This window comes from Mytilus trossulus, chromosome 12 (genome assembly GCF_036588685.1).
Source record: "Mytilus trossulus isolate FHL-02 chromosome 12, PNRI_Mtr1.1.1.hap1, whole genome shotgun sequence".
Lineage (NCBI taxonomy): Eukaryota > Metazoa > Mollusca > Bivalvia > Mytilida > Mytilidae > Mytilus > Mytilus trossulus.
In genome coordinates, this window is record NC_086384.1 from 4,524,797 (window position 1) to 4,543,753 (window position 18,957).

Here is an 18,957-nt window from a genome sequence, read left to right on the forward strand (position 1 = left end):
TTTCTACGTTGTCTTGTGTTCTATTGTTTGTATGTTTGTCGTTTTCTTTTTTGCCATGGCGTCCCTCTAGAATCGTGTATCCCTCCTTTGTTACATGACTGCTAGTTTTAAATACTTATTTCATTACTTTCATCTGTCCTTTAGCATAATAAGGTGTTTTAATTCAACCTAGTTTAATATGATTTATTTGTAGACTGTAGTCCAAATCTTTGTTTACACAACGGAGTTTGTCATAATTCCTTTTCTGGATATACATGTACTTGCCAACAAGGATATAGTGGACAACACTGTCATCGAAGTATGTATAAATAATCGTAATATTTTGTATAATTAACCAACAAACCATTAAATTGAAATACCGAACTCAAGGAAAACTAAAACAGGGTTTATTTATAGAACATTATACATTCATTTCCAGTGCCTGAGGCAGATATTGAGATTTTTTCACCTAAGAATATTCATAATTCATGAGGAATTTGTCCAAGAGAAATATGATTGTTCGGGTTTAAGCAAATCTTAACATCTCCCGAAGACACAAAATGAATGTTTTATTTTACTACCCATGCTTTGATTACTACATAAACATAAATTAACTCATCATAGATACGAGGACTAAAATTGGTATATACGCAAGACGCGCGTTTCGTCTACAAAAGACTCATCAGTGACGCTCGAATCCAAAAAAGTTAAAAAGGTCAAAAAAGTACGAAGTTGAAGAGCTTTGAGGACCAAAATTCCTAAAAGTGTTGACAAATACAGCTAAGGTAATATATGCCTGAGGTAGAAAAGCCTTAGTATTTCAAAACATTCTAAATTTTGTAAACAGTAAATAAAATATTTGTTTGCATAATTCATTTTTTTTTCTTATCCACTTGTTTTAAACAAAACACTTCATACACATTGAAAAATCGAAAGAGTTATTTAAAAAAAGAAATTAAATTTTTTTGTATTTTAATCGCGCGTAAAGTCGAACGATGTAGTCCCGACATTTCAGAGGAGAATATGATACTCAGTGGTGATTATTTAGATTTGTTCAATGACACGTGGGACAGTATCAACCAATCAAATATCGAATTTACTATCAATATGTATAGACATTGGAATAGTAGAAAAAAAAAACGAACGACTAGAATACAACTGTCATATTTCTGAATTGGTACAGACAACTTCCGAAGAACGCAAACTTAACCTCCCTCATATTCTTATTAAAGAAATTATGTGAGCAACCAAAACAGACAAAATTTCTTAATGATATATTAATCGTTACACAATAAGCGTAACTTTCGTTCTACATAATGATTACCTGTCTTTGATATACAAAACTACAAAGTAGACCTCATCAGAAATACATTAATGATAAAGATAAACATAAGTGCTGGTCCACTCCTAAATTTACTTACCTGATTTTGGCAGTAATCTTCAAGAACATATATTCTTTATTCTCAGCTGTTGACCGTAAGTACATGTAATTAATTACTTTGAGTATGTTTGTTTTTGTTGTTTAGTTAGTTATCAAAGGTAATAGGATTATTATTTAGTACGCCGGACACGCGTTTCGTCTACAAAAGACTCCTCAATGACGCTCATATTAAAATGTTCATAAAGCCAAACAAGCACAAAGTTGTAGAGCATTCAGAATAAAAAATTCCAAAAAGTTGTGCCAAGTAGGGGTTATCTAATCAAGAATGTTTATCAGATATTCATAATCCTCTGTTTATATCCATGTAGTGCCTTTATAAACTTTGCCCGCTTTCTAGATATACGAACTTGTAGTATGAGTGACAATGAGACAAATCTCGATCCAAGTCACAATTTGTAAAAAGGCAACCATTAAAGGTCAAAGTACGGTCTTTAACACGGAGCCTCAAACCGAACAGCAAAGTGTACGATACTTTTCGGTTCATTATGTATCTTATTCGATAACATATTTTAAAAAGTCAAATATCAACATTTTTGAGAATCCATGTTAACTTTTTAAAAACATTGAAAATGTATTATTTATGAAAATCTACAGAGAATCATTTTCAGCTTAATTTGTCTTTCTGAATAGAATTTATGATTTACCATCGGTTAACTATACTGTTTTTCTTCAACAAACGTTAATATATTTTATAATTTTTATTGTGCATAGATTGTGCAGTCAATCCTTGTACACATGGCTTATGTTCTAGTAACATTACTGGTTATATGTGTGCATGTGATCCTGGTTATATTGGAAACAACTGCGATACCGGTAAGTAAATATTATATACGATTGAAACAGATTTCTTTAAATAAACCAAATATGGACTTCAAAAGAAGCCGTATGATTATTTTCTGGTCAAAGTCATGAATGCTGTCGGTTTTTTTTTGTTTTTGTTATTGTTCATCTCGAAATATTCTTTTAAATCGATATCAATGGTAGATAACTGATAGCCTCTTTCGATTACAAAAATTGTGTTTCGCATTAGTGTGCTATGGACATGATAAATTGTAAAGTCACGTGTCTATTGTATTAAACTTAAGGGTGATATACATTACCTCTTTTCACAAGAAATCTTAAGTGTAAAATTAATCCTACGATGGAATATTTAGTTGAATTGTTAAGGAATATTTTAGACTTACGATGAATTTTACACTTAACATTTTTTGTGAAAAGAGATACTTCTCATTTTGTTATTTGTATCCTTCGGTTGTCGTCTCATTAATACATACATCACACCTCTGTTATCCATAAACAGGGTTGAGTTCAATATCGTAGCAGCTCTGTAGCTATCAATATCTATGTAGCAACTAGTCTATAGCTTCACGTTCAATAGTCAAAATCTACGTAGCAGTACGTAGCTACTACGATATTAAACTCAACCCTGTATACACTGCATGGGGCAAAGCTTAAAGTTTTCTCAACTTACTCATTTGACAGACTCACTTTAGTTTACTTTGTTGTGTGTCATTCTGCAATGAAGACAGCATGAAAACCGGTGTTATTATAACGTATGCATACGACGGCAATGGTGTTATTCAGATACAAATTACAAAACGTCCTTAAAGTGCAATACGTTATATCTATATTTTGTTAATAAAAGAAACCGATATTATTTATGTAATATCCTAATTATACTATTTTATGTCCTAATAAATGCTGTACGCGTTTGATCCAAATTGATCATTGGTTTTTATCTTAAGAAATATCATTAACGTTAGAAAATGAGCATTTCAACACATGTACATTAAAATTGAAATTTGGCAAATTTGCCTACAGAACCATAGTCCCAATATCTTTGATGTGTTTTGTCATGTTATAATTAAATACACTCTTTAAAAACCATACGTACAATCAATTTAGCATTAATATATACATAATTGTTTAGGTATGACGTATAAATATTAAAAAAAGAAGACGTTGAATAATTGCCAATGAGACACATCTCCAAAAGAGACCGAATAACACAGAAATAAACGACTATAGCTCACACTACTTTGATCATTGTGATATACGATTTACATGAATTTAAATCTTTTCTTTCAGTACTGGACCGTAAGTTTAAGTTTTTTTTTACAATGTTTTTATGTGCATCGTTATGAACAAGTGTCACCACGTGTTTCATAGATTATTTATAGAAATAATTTATGGCAGCCGTATATTTTATTTAATTTAACCATGGGTTAGGCATTTATATTTTTTAACCCGGAGCGTTAAGGTGTGGAACTCATCGTGTTGCTAATTTTAGTGCAATTTTGGTGATTAGATTTACTTGTGGAAAGGAGTGTTTTCGAAGATTAGAACGTACCAGGTGCCATTTGTCTGTCAACAATTTTTTGATCGCGTCCGTAAAATATCTGTAAAATTTCGAATACTACTATCAACCTCGCTATTTTGAATTTTAAAGCTTTCTTGTAAGAATCAACCACTTATTAACTACATCCCTGGAATATCATTTCAACGTGGTGATATGTAAGCCATATACAGGCATTGTAAGAGTAGAATAGTATACTACAGCTCAAAATCTGTTACATTCATTAAACTATTTAAAATGGTATAAGACAAATAGTATAGTTTTTGTCAATGATTGTGTCGATTTTTAGTCAATCTAACTTACAACGAAAATAAAATATTATATTCTTAATAACATGAATAAGGTTAATTTTTGTTTCTTCTGAAAATGCATCTATAATCATTTCATTAGGACCACAATTTTACAAAGGTATGCACTGATAACTTCACGCTTTTTACATGTTTTAATCAATTTGTTTTATAGGTTGTACAACAAATCCATGCGTACATGGTAGATGTGTGAATGAACCAACACAATTTTCATGTGTATGCAACACTGGTTACACAGGTCGCACGTGTTCGCAACGTAAGTTTAGCATAAAAGTATTAGTAAAGAAAACTATCTGATCAAAGTAAAATAACAGTTTTATGATTACATTACATTATAAATAAACACGTCGTGAGCTACGTCACAAATACAGACCAAAAAATTAAAACACAATATTTGTCATAGGTTAGCTTTGTCTGACAGAGTTTGAACACCAGGGTTTGTACAAGTAATAATGTACACGATATATACAATAAGACATATCTACATGACTTATAAATCTATATACTAAAAATATGTAACATTCTTCTTTATTGCTATAAATTGCTATAAAATCTGCAACGTCTAACAATATAAGGTATTTATACAGTGAAGCACACACACAAAAAATCGCCAAGATAGCTAGCAAATAACAAAACTCACATCAATCCACTACACAATGTGTTTTTTTAGTGCGACATAATAGTCTCTTTAATCAAATATCTTTATCTCACACAAAATTAATTTGTTCATTTTACATTTAAATATGTACATTTAATGCTATCTTGCATACACCAGAAATTTGTTGTGATTAGTTTCAATATGCATGTACCGTCTGGTGTCAAATATCCGTACGAAATTTTATTAAGTGATTTTCAAACGCTTGCAATTCTTGAATAAATGTTTATTTTCTAACCTTAATTTTTTATTAACCTTTTTATAAAATATCTACAGTCATTATACATTTTAAATTGATCAATCAAAGTGTTTCTTTGCAGCTCCGAACTGTAAGTACAATTATTTTGAATTTAAATACTTCTCTTTTTTAACAACTAAAAATATGTGATGATATAGTTTCTATTTTTTAAAATAAATCCACAATTTTGGAATGAAAATTCAGATTGGTATTTTTATTCATGTGATTGTCCAATTATTCGTTTGTATCTTTAGTTTTTTTCTATGTTTCTGCAATTTTCAAAACCTTTCTTTTCTTGTATCTTAATCTTAATCGGGAAACGTCTAATGATTCAGTATATAGATATGCCAGACAGCTACCAAAAAGAGAAGAAGACGTACATAAACCTTTTTAATGGTTTAATGTGCTGATAAAAACCCGATAACAAAACGTACTAAGTATATGGACACTAGTGATTATCTTTGAAGATATAGTGTTGATGGTTTACCATGCACACGAACGCACTGACATAAATCAAATAATCGTTTTTAAATTTTTTGTGTCAGTACAATTAAAAGTAAATACGTAAGTGTAACTTTTTAACATCCCTTTGACTGCACAACAATAATCATTACATTTATAACAAAACATCATATTACTGGATAACCAGTTTTTCAAACACGTTTATCGAAAGAGAAAACTGATATGCTATGCAACTATTTTCCTTGTTAAGTTGTGTACTCATATTCAACCGTTCGTGGTATGTCGATTATTTCAGACTGTAAAAGCAACCCATGTGTGTTCGGTAAATGTACAAACTCACCAATATCATACACCTGCACTTGTGATCCTGGTTACGCAGGGAAAATGTGTACATTGTGTAAGTTTTTCTTGCACTTAAGTGTTCTTCTTATTTCTTTGTTTTCATCTATTATGTGATGTTTCTTCGTGTTGAGTTTGTTATTCGGATTTGAATTCTCTTAACCGGTTAATGACATTTGAACACTTACATACTACTGTCATGACTGTTTCCTTATGTGTAATACCAAACAAAACAAACAAAAGAGCAACGCACAATCAGTTTTTATGCAATGATGTAAAATTGCTTTGTTTTAGAATTTTTATCTATATCAAATACTGTCACTTCTTTATGACGGAGAGATACAAACGAACCATACGTAAACATGGTAAAGGCAAAAAAACGGAAATTTTGATGACGAGCAAAACAAATACAAATCATACGAAATAAAACATGAACATGATATTTACCTGCAAAGGAAATATAAGGGAATTGACGCCAAGGGGAGAGCTGAAAAAATATGTTCTCCTTTCCCAATGAGAACAAGTACACTTTTTGTTTATCAATGGAGGGGATCAAATTCTACAAATGGAAATGCGCCTAGTCGTAAATATTCTTATCAGCACCGAATCTTTCTTTATTCAATATGCTTATCGTATGGATATTTGATAAACATGTCAACCTTTGAATAACAAAAACAAGCTTCATTCAATATAATAAACCAGAATTTCCTGGGGTTTTTTTTACTTTTTCTCTCTAACAATTTCAGCCATTGATTGTAAGTATAAACTTATTAAGAAAGTTTAAAGAGGGACGAAATGTACCAAAGGGAAAGTCAAACTCGTAAATCTAAAACAAACTGACAACGCCATGGCTGAAAATGAAAAAGACAAACAGAAAAACAATAGTACACATGACACAACATAGAAAACTAAAGAATAAACCACACGAACCCCACCAAAAACTAGGGGTGATCTCAGGTGCTCCGGAAGGGTAAGCTGATTTAAAGAGTTTCGTTTGTTGATACATTTATTTTTCATATACTTTTATAAGTCTAAAATATATAGTTGTAGTGCCACTTTGTACAATTCAATGATTTTCATTTCATCTTGCATGCATAATGTGATAATTTGGTTATAAATTTCATACACATCTTCGAAACTTAAAAGATATGCTTACGAGTTTCATAATTATATAAAGAATAAATAAAAGATTAAAATAAAACGATTTAATATTTACAAGTGTTCTTCTAGATTGTGCACCCAAACCTTGTCAAAATGGAGGTTCATGTCAGACATCTACTTCCGGTTACACATGCACTTGTGCAGCAGGTTACACAGGATCTTCTTGTCAGAGTATGTATAGTTTGTACACAATACACAATTTGATCTTTCTTTAACATGTATAATAAAATTAAAGATTCGGTTAGTGCTGCCTTTTAAGTAATTGTCAGATATTTCTTACTGAACTTGATGCCACCTACAACTTACATGAACAAATTCATTATGTCATAGGACGGTCTTAAATGATAAGTAAAACCAACATTGTTAAAGTTGTAGACAAAAATACTCAACTTCATGGCAAGTTTTTTCTGATGTCATTTAAAAGATATAAATGATATGTATTCGTCTGATGTTCTAATGAAAATAAGTTCCCAAAAAAACGTGTATGGTGTAATGGTGTATGGCATATGGTGTAATGGTGTAGTGGTGTAAGGTGTATGATGTATGGTGTATGGTGTATGGTGTAAGGGGAATGGTGTAATGGTGTTTGAGGAATGGTGTGATTGTGTAACGTGCGATCGGAAATGGTGTGAATGATGGTGTACGACATGTCATTGGTTGAAAACGAAGTTCTTTTTATTTTATTTTTTCGAATTGTAAACATAGACATAACCAATAATAATAATCTTAAAATTTGAAATTTAATTGCATTATGGGTAAGTTCGGATCGTGTAGATAAAATGGGGAATGGTTCATGGTGTAATGTGTAAGGTGTATGGTGCAAAGGTGTAACGTGTATGGTGCAATGGTACACGGTGTATGGTGTAATGGTGTATGGTGTATGGTGTATGGTGTATGGTGTATGGTGTTAGTGGGAAGTTTACACCATCCAAGAACTGTATCAGATAGAATTATCAATGATCAAAATAATTCAAATATTTGTTTAAAACAAATTGTCGAATATATGTTTGATGTGTTTAAATGTGTTGAACCTCAAACAAATACTACTGATGTACATATTAATCCCATTGATGTTATTGATTTAAAGCGACGGTATTGCTCAAACTTTATTTGTCAAAATTATATAATATATATATGTTAGTTGAATATGTTTTTACATCAGTCTTGCGTAATGTAAATCTTATAGGTGGACTGCATATCATATAGACAAAGTGTTAACATTATATCTCATATTTTATATTCCACTAAATTTCAGATGAAATTGACCGTAAGTGTTATATAACTTTACATATTGGGCCAAAGATCGATAGCACATTATTAGTTACATATTGTGCTAATGACCTTATACGATATATATGGGGTCAGTAAAATCGAATCTCCATATGGAATTAACTGACCCATTATATACCGTGTTACGTCACTAGCACACTATGTAACGAATTTATCTTACCGACTATCTTAACGTGTAAAATTTAGACTAGTGACCTATCAAAGTGAACAAGTCTTCCATAACATGATTAAGAAACTACTTCCTTTGATCCTACAAAAACAGATGCCAACCATGACAACTTATTAGATTTAAATGTGTTTTATGAATTTATTTCACTTTATAAGCACTTTCCTCGTCTGTTGAAATCTTTAAGATTTTTTTTCTCAGTACTGTTCTGTTTTTCTAAAGGGATGTAACACCACTAATAACCGTGTATGAAATAAGCCCCGCCTCCTTATTACCTTATATGAAATATAAAGGGACGTAACTCCACTACTAACCGTGTATGAAATAAACCCCGCCTCCCAACTAACCTAATATTAAATATACACGGTTTCCATGAGGACGCTTCTGTGTGTGTTGCGTTTCGGTGTTGTGTCGTTGTTCTTATCTTATATTTAATGCGTTTCCCTCGGTTTTAGTTTGTTACCCCGATTATGTTTTTTGTCCATGGATTTATGAGTTTTGAACAGCGGTATACTACTGTTGCCTTTATTTAACAAATCATATTCCTAGAAATGTATAGGAGGTGAGATAAGATGCTAGATTTGCATGATATGACTTGATTCTCATAATTTAAACAGATTTTAACACATCATTAAGGTGACAAAATAGAATAAAAAGGACACATGGATAACAATATGCGGTTTAAAAGAAAGACTCTTCTGTAAACCACACGTCAAATATATCAATTTACGTTATCTCGAAAGACGAACACGTTCTATATATACGGTGTTGTCATATACCGAAAAGTATCGGTTTCAATGTGTTGAGGAATGTGAACACTATAATGGTTTACTTTTTTAAATTATTATTTGGATAGAGAGTTGTCTTATTGGCACTCACACCACATCTTCCATGTCTATATAATATTTTTATTCAAAATCAAATTTTGATTTGTATCTTGTATATGAATACATGAATATGAAAAGTATTAGTTTTTTATAGAGCATCAAAAACTACATGAAAAAGCAACATACAGTCTTAAAAGACGGCAATAAGTCATATGATATCCAAATTACATTCTTCGTAATTACAACAAAATCAAACAATGCCATTGTTTAATAGTATTCTGGTATTAATTTTTTTCATATTTTTCTATTTTTGTTCCATTTATAATATATATATTTATCTATATATCTTAATAGGCGATTAATGGTGTATGTAGGGGTGATTCCACGTTCAATGACAGAAGTGTTTTTTCTCGTCAGGGAATGAGGAATCACTAAATACCAGTATGTCTTTGGAAATTTATTTGGCATAAATTGACGCAACTTGCCGTTATGGAAAAGGAAAAACTATAACCAATAAAATTGAGAATGGAAATGGGGAATGTGTCAAAGAGACAACAACCCGACCATAGAAAAAACAACATCAGGAGGTCACCAACGGGTCTTTAATGTAGCGAGAATTTCTTAAGGATTCTTTATTTGCTACATCAATCGAGGGAAACGTCCTTACATTGGTAGCATTTAACTATCACATGTCTTGTTACAGGTTTCTTAATATACCTTTTTTATGTATAAGTATATCACAGACGGCACAAAGGTAAACAAACAGACAACATTTCTAAACAATTTTATGATACCTATCAATCAATAATGCATTTCATTAAGGACTATCATTGTTGGTTTTTTTTGTCTCACAACATATATATATTTCTTAGTAATTCAGGCAACCATGTTCGCCAAAGTTTGATATAATAACTCGCCAAAACGTAATACTAGAAAATTAATTAAGGACTAAAAGTATTTATACATAATATTTATGTTATATGAATTTAAGGCGCAATTACTGCATAAGTAAGTCGCCTACCAAAACCAATAACAACAACAACATATCCAAATTATTTTTTGTTATATACGTAGGACTCTAAAGTGCGATGGGGACGCTAGAGTACAATAGTCACACTAAAGTGCTATTGTATACGCATTGCCTTCATACGCTTAAGTCAGGTGGTCTGCGGAAGTATAGACATAAGAAACGAAGTTGGATTATGACGTTAATTAACATTCGTTTGTACAAACTAAAAATGAACGCTCCTGAAGATGGATTACAAATATAGATTTAAATAAACCAAATTTTTATGACTTAATTAATTAAAACCTAACCGAGATTTGTCGTCTGAAGCAAATGTGTTTTTTTATGCTGGAAAAAGTTCTTTTATCCTGTAGTCGACCATTTTGCTATTTAGAATCAAAACAGTATTTGCATAAATATCCAGTACATTTATCTTGCTTTTATTGGAAGCGAACGAATACATTAAAAGCATTGTTTGTGATGCATTTTACTTTGTGGTCCCCGTTAAAGTATTGTCGCTTTTATTGAAAAGTAACATTGGTTAAATAAAGGTCTATTTTTTCAAGCGTAAATTATGAATTGTGGACTAAAACATCAGTTTGAGCATTGTACAAAATTATAAAATGTATTTGTACCCGATACGAAAAAATGTAAAGCTTGGAGAACATCGTCGTTTCTCGCACTAAAATTAAAGCTTGTACAAATAAATGTTTATACTTATTCAGACAATGATCGAATGTTGGATTTGCAATTTAAAATGACAACAGTAAGGGAAGTGTTCATATTGATAGACTGTGTGAACGGCAAGCTAAACCAATTATCCAATACGCCCTTATTTACTGGAAATATAGTATTTTGTGACACCTACATTATTTACCTTTATTACTTGGTCAAACCTTAAATTTAGATACAATTAAGCCTGCGTGATGCTTAGCATACTAGCTTTTGCAAATCGTCTTGTTTTAACATCTATGTATTTTAATGTAGTAGCCTTTAAACTTAACACTATTGTTCCATCGCACTTTAGCTTGCTTTACCATTGTACTTTCGCAAACAAACAACCATCGCACTTTAGCTTGTTTTACCTTCGTACTTTCGCAAACAAACAACCATCGCACTTTAGCTTGCTTTACCATTGTACTTTCGCAAACAAACAACCATCACACTTTAGCGTGAGACACCATCGTTCTTTAGCGTAGACCATCTCACTTCAGCGTACCAATCGCACTTTACAATACCACCGCACTTTAGGGTCCTACATATATATTACATGTTATAAAGTGATATGGGTACACACGAACACTTTACACGATGAGTTTGTAAGGTTTCACTGAATTATCGTAAATTTGAAATTGATATGAAAAACACCATTCGAAGAGTAACTGTTGTTCAAACAAACGTTAAAAACGATATTTTGTTCTTATCGAATAATCATACAAACGAAATTAGAATAGAAAAATCACCATGCAATATTAATTAATTGAAATATGTATATACATCATTAAGATGTGATTTAAATGAAATCACTGGCATCATTTTTAGATTGTAAACCTGACCCTTGTCTGCATTCTGGGTGGTGCGTGAGCACAACAAACAATTATACATGTCAATGTACATCTAGATATAAAGGGAAAAACTGTCAAATATTTGGTAAGAAAAAACAGTTTATATAAGTGTTCTATATGTAACCTCTTTGTTGTCTCTATTGGTAATGTTTACTGTCTGAAACAAAAAATCCACATTCCTTTAACATTTTATATATGTTTTTTTTTATAAATTACTGTAAGTTGTGAGTGACTGCCCAAAACCCGTCTCTCATCTGTGAAAAAAAAACACATATTCATTGAAACATTGAAACACATCGCAGAAAATGATTTACAGCGTGTTTACAAATATAAATTAAGTTTACAAATGTATGATAAGTATGAAAATTTGTTCTGTATCGTTAAAGATCTAAACTCTTTTATTTTTATGTTTTATACACTTTTTTAACTATTGTTTTCAATTTCTATAGCTTTTTGTTCATGTTGTTATTTAATCTGTTTTTGAATGTTTTTGTGCATTGTAATTTACATATCGTGCAAAATATATCAAACTTATAATAGATCAAGACCCATTTTAATTCTCTTTTAATAAAATTATATACCCTTAATCAATAGATAATAACCAGAATTGTCTGTTTGTTTTACTTTTTCTCTATAACAATTTCAGCTATTGATTGTAAGTATACACTTACCTTAGCGTTATTTGGCAAAACTTTTAGGAATTTGGGTCCTCAATGCTCTTCAACTTCGTACTTTATTTGGCCTTTTTAACTTTTACGGATTCGAGCGTCACTGTTGAGCCTTTTGAAGACGAAACGCGCGACTGGCGTATATACAAGATTTAGTCCAGGTATCTATGATGAGTTTACTTAATTAGAAGAAATTTTAAGAATTGCTTTGTTAAAACATTTGTTTGTCATATACTTTTATAATTCTTTAAGGTGGCTCGGGCCTATTCGAAGTTTCTACCAGAAGTGCCGAGTTTTGTGTTATTTTATTCTTGAAAATTAATCAAATTAGTCGAAGAAAAATAGGGGGTCACGGACAATTTAAGCTCAAAATTTTACTTTTAAACAGTATGTAAAAGGGACCATTTTTCAATAAAATGAGAGGGAAAATAGAGGTGTTGACATAATTTTATCGGAATATCAAAAAAACGTTCTATGACAATTGGTCCAAAACTGTAATATGAAAAGCTAAAATATATAGCTTCAAAAAATGAGCCAATTAAAAACATAGGTCACCGATAAGGGAAAAAATATTTTGCCTTAAGGATGTCTCCTGTCATGTTTTAGATTTTTTTTCAGATTTTCGGAATCCTCTGGTTTTATCCATTTGAATGCCTTAAAAGAAATTCCCAATGAACCCCCATTTTTCTTTTTATAAATCTTTATAATGTATAATGATAAGTCATTTGTAAAAGTCTTATGAAATATTATTTATTTTTTTAATAGTATTTGAGAACTTTATCTGGTCAATGATAGAGCTATGAAAAATCAAGAGAGAACATTTTCCGGCAAAAATGCCAATGGCTAATATCTCGAAAACACATGGACCCCTATATTTTTTTTGCTGTTTTGATTCCTCAATTTATTCCCTATTAACATGATTAATACATAATAGTTTTATGAAAAGTTATTTATTTTGAAACTAAGCAGAGGACATCCTTAAAACACAAATATTGGTGGGGAAATGGTGAAAATGGGTGAACAAATACGGATAATAACGAAAATATTCTATTAGTCACATAACTACAATGATTTAACATTTCTAATCAATCAAAATATTTTAAAAAAAATATATCGAATTTACGACAAATACTTTTGTAATTCATGCGTGAAATTATGCGCAGTAGAATAGTCCCGAGCCACCTTGATAAATATGTGTGGTGCCATTTTGTATATTTTGTTACAATTTTGACTTCAACTTGCATGTTTAATGTATTTACTCGGTTATAAATTTACAAGTGATCTTTGAAACTAAAAATGTATGTTAAATACTAACAAAACTAACAGCTGTATAATTTTTTTATTTACTAATGGTAACTATGCCGGGATAAGGTACCTGTACTTGATGTTTTCTTTAAACTAACAAATGAACAGATTTCAATAAAATCTGATAAATTTTTTTAAAAAAAAGTATGCATACAAATTTCATAGTTATATAGACAATAAATAGAAAAAAAAAAAAAAAACGATTTGATATGTATAAATATTCATCTAGATTGTGCGTCTAAACCTTGTCAAAATGGAGGTTCATGTCAGACATCTACTTCCGGTTTTACATGCGTTTGTGCTGCAGGCTTCACAGGAACTTATTGTCAAAGTACGTATACTTCACAGTGTCATCAAACGCATGGCATATAGTTTTGTTTAGCTTTAAGATTTTTTTCAGATTGGATAACCTCTACTTATAAAACATTGTTTTACTTCCGAAAATTATACATAAAATATTCATCAAGTGGAAAATATTGATGATAAAAACGAGAAAAGAATTTAAACCACAGCACGTCATAACTCGGCCATCAACAATGACTAAAACCAACATTGTCAAACAATTTAAAAAAAACAAATAAGGAACTTTAAGGTTAATTACATGTGATAATTGGCCTGATATCATTCGAAATGTCTCAGTCTGTCTAATGTAAGACAGAAATAACTAACTTATAACTATCTAATAAAAATGTTGAAGATCAGAATTAGCTAGATACAAAATAAGAAGGTATGGTAAGCTCGTCAATGAGATTAATTGGCAAATGAGATAACAACTAATTGGGTTTTTTTTTCAATTTTACGAAAGTAGGTACCTGTTGATTGGGTTCAACCATGTTGCCCTCGAACATATAATACACATTTCTGATCATCATTAAGGTCCACTGCCTACCTAGCATTTCATATCAAAACTTTTACTTAATTGCAGATGAAGCTGACCGTAAGTTGGACAGTGTTAACTTTTTATGTTACGAAAAATATCTATAGCAATTGACGCAATTTTTGCATATTACAATTCGATTCTTTTCGTTAACCGCGAATTACAAATCATTCGATTTTAACGGTTTTGTCATGTTATCTAAAATATTATTCCACGTGTTAGGAACTTATTTAATCTTATTTAAAATCAAATACTGTACATCTGATTTGCATCTTATATATGAATACTTTGAAATTGGGAATATTTCTTTCTACTGGAGCACAAATACTTGACAGAGTAAGGTATTATAAGTCAAATATTTGAATATATTACTTGTTCTCAATTTACATTATGATTTTCGGAGTTTACTTCCGAGTTGTCATATATTAAAACACAAATTTGAGATTGATACCAGGAATGACATACATATAAAGAGTAACTTTGGTTCAAACATGCCGAGTTGTCATATATCAAAACACAAATTTGAGAGTGATACCAGCAACGACATACACAGAGACAATTTGGTTCAATCATGGTTTTTTTAATGAGGCTTTGTGTTCCCATCGACATAAGAAAACACCATGCAATAGTAAGTTATTTACGCTGAAATTATATTCGATATCTTAATTTCTATAAACATCTCATTGAGATACAGTTTAAACGACTTCTTTTCTGTCATCCTTTTTAGATTGTAAACCTGACCCGTGTCTGCATTCTGGGTGGTGCGTGAGCACAACAAACGGTTATACATGTCAATGTACATCAAGATATACAGGGAAAAACTGCCAAACATTTGGTTTGTATTACCAACTGATATGATTGTTCGTTATGTAACCGCTTTAATGTCTGAACTGATAGTACGTTATCCTTACTGTTACTTACTGTCCCGGTAAAGATCAAACTCCTAATATATCCATGGCTTGCATTTAACAATACAAGGCTCCGAGATGACAACATTTTAAACTATTTAAAGGATATAAACAAATGATCTCATTTAAACACATAATATATAAACTAAACAATTACTGCAGACGACAATTACTGGACAACTTGTTCCATGGCTTAGGAAAGATTTCTCAACAGATTGAAGTGGATTTAAATGTTTGTGAGTGACTGCTCTCATGCCGTCTCCAATCTGCAAAAGTCGTGTTACTTTTCAACATTTAGAACAATCTGAAAAAAAGCCTAGAAGTTGACAAAACATAAAGGGATTCGTATGGTTTGAATTAGGTTTACACGTTTGTGAGGAGTATCACTACACATTTGTATGACAATTTTTCACCAAAGAACAAAATAAATCTTTCAAAACTTTATATAAACATGCATGATTGTTTATAATGGTTTACTTTCATAAATTGTTATTTGGATGGAAAGTTGTTCCATTGGCACTCACACCCCATCTTCCTATATCTATGTATTGTTTGGTTAAAAATCTGATGTCATGTAACCGTAACATATATTTATATTGTATGAATAACATGGCTTTGGTATTTCATATGTCATTTGACAAATCTCTCATCGCTATATTTACATCATGTTTATTATGTATTCAATGCAAAGATTTTTCTCAGTACCGATGTAACTTTTTAATTGTCGCCAGGTAAACTAAATTTGCGACATTAAAAATACCGATGAACGTCCTTAAAGCTTCAAATACAATACAGTTATCTCTTAAACATAATGCAATTATTTTGTATCAATGGTTCTGAGTGTATCAATTCCACTTTCCACGAAGTTGTCAATTTCATTAACACCTGTTAGAACATTTTGATTCATTCAGTGAGCTGAGAAAGGTTATGACCCTGAAACTCAGCCAATCATCTTCTGATATCACCGGCAACCACACGTTGATTTTTTTTTTATACAACGGTTTCGGAAAGGCATATATTTCAATAAAATTAGAGATCATTGAATTTTTTACACTAACCGAAAAATTTCTGACTGTCAGCCTGTTCCAGGAATACAATCGTTTCTCTTACAGTTACCACCTCGACGACCCAGTCTAGTAAGTACACAGTAATATATCATGTCTGGTTCGAAATGAAATGTCTTGTTATTTGGTTTGAAATACCATTTTTTTTCTTCAATGCTCTTTTAATACGACGATAAGAACACAGGAACATATTGTCAAAGAAAGAACACATGACACAACATAGAAAAGTACAGAATAAGCAATACGAACCCAAACAAAAACTAGGGGTGATCTTAGATGCTCCCCTTTAACATGTATTTAATAACTAAAGATTCGTTTAGTAACGCCTTTCAGTAATTACAGATATTGCTAACTGAATTAAATGCAACCTACATGTACAACCTCCACGAACAAATTAATACAATCGTTTACCTTACAGTTACAACCTCAACGACCCAGTCAAGTAAGTCGATATATTAAATTGCCTTCCAAATATAGTTGCGATTTCTTATATAATTTCCACGAACAAAATCATCATGTCAAAGAAAGGCCATCACCTATGAGTGAAAACCACATCGTAACAAAATCTATAAACAAAAATACTAAACTTCATGAACAATGTCTTCTGATCATCAGAGAGATTTAATTGCATAAGTAAGTTGAAGGGACAGTTAACGTAGAGGAAATGAATGAAAACAAGTATTAATGAGTCCCTTTCATCACTTGTTTCCAGACACGGTTACGGTTACGGTTTAAAATTGAATCATTTGACATCTTAATGATGAAGGACATTATTTATCAGGAATAATTATATAACATTTGTTTATTTTTGGTGATGTTGTACCCTTTTTGGCTTGCTTATAAAAATAGAATATAGTATATCAGCTTCCAAATACCGTTTCGATTTCTTATATAACTGAGAAGACAGAAATCTTTGTCATGTTTGTGAAGTACCATCTTTTCCACAAGTTAATTATTTTGTATTTGTTATCAGATAAATAATTTAAACCGTTTTGTTTGATCTGGCTATTCGTTTTTTTTTGGACAATTTCCATGGTAGAAGTTTAAAGAATATTCGTTGTTCGACCAGCTAGTCAAATGCGTTTTGATACTATACTGTGGATTCATTTTTTTTCGTGGGTACCAATTTTCGTGGATTAAGAAAAACTTGCATATTCGTGGATATTTAATTTCGTGGTTTAGATGAAGCCTGCATACAAACCTATCGAAAATTTATCATTCGTTGAACATTAAATTTCGTGGTTTAACTGTGCCAACGAAATCAACGAAAATTGGTATCCAACGAATAATAATGAATCCACAGTATACTTTTTCACTTTTTCTTATATTTTGAAAAATGTTATGTTCTACATAATAAGGATGTTCTTATTCCAAGCAGAAAACCCTAGCCGTATTTGGCACAACCTTTTTTCAACTTTGATCCTCAGTTCTGTACAACTTTGTACTTTTTTTGACTTTCGAACTTTTATATCTGGGCGTCACTGGTATGTCTTGTGTGGACGAGGTGCGTTTTTTGGCGTATTGAATTTTAAACCTGATGCCTTTTGTTATCTATTATTCATGTGTTTCTTTGTCTTATACGTTCTCCTATTTATTTGTATTGTAGTCCTGTAATATTATGTTGTCATTTTAATGTTAAATTTAACATTGCCATTAAAGTGCGAGGCCACAAAACCAGGTTCAACCCACCATTTTTTTTCTTGAAATATGTCCTGTATCAAGTCAGAAAAATGGCCATTGTTATATTATAGTTAGTTTCTGTGTGTGTTACATTTTAACGTTGTGTCGTTTGTTTTCTCTTATATTTGAGTGTGAAATACTATAAGACGTGTCACGGTACTTTTCTATCCCAAATTCATGTATTTGGTTTTGATGTTATATTTGTTATTCTCATCGGATTTGTCTAATGCTTAGTCCCTTTCTGTGTGTGTTACATTTTAATGTTGTGTCGTTGTTCTCCTCTGATATTTAATGCGTTTCCCTCAGTTTCAGTTTGTTACCCCGATTTTGTTTTTTTGTCCAAAACTTTACGAGTTTTGAACAGGTGTATACTACTGTTGTCTTAATTTATTTGTGCTGTATTTAGACCCTCTTTAGATATTCAATATTATTATAAAATTATGTAAATGATTGCAAGGAATATGATATTCGATTGTTCAATTCTATGTATGTTATATTTCAGCTCTTCCTTGTGAAGATAAAACGGGACTAGATTGTAAACTGTTTGTTGTCAGCAATCTCTGTAATGTACCTACTGTTAGGATCAACTGTGCAAAGACTTGCAAACTCTGTTCGCCAGTTCATGTTGCAAACGGACCTCCAATTGGATAAACTTGACTAAT

General features: G+C 31.2%; 1 long non-coding RNA gene across 1 annotated transcript; it reads left to right on the plus strand.

The window, feature by feature from the left end:
* Window positions 1-14,691: 14,691 nt before the first annotated feature.
* On the plus strand, window positions 14,692-18,957 carry LOC134693817 (uncharacterized). The gene is made up of 4 exons (XR_010102485.1): window positions 14,692-14,703; window positions 15,371-15,478; window positions 17,034-17,057; window positions 18,798-18,957. It is a non-coding gene; the product is annotated as an uncharacterized LOC134693817 (long non-coding RNA).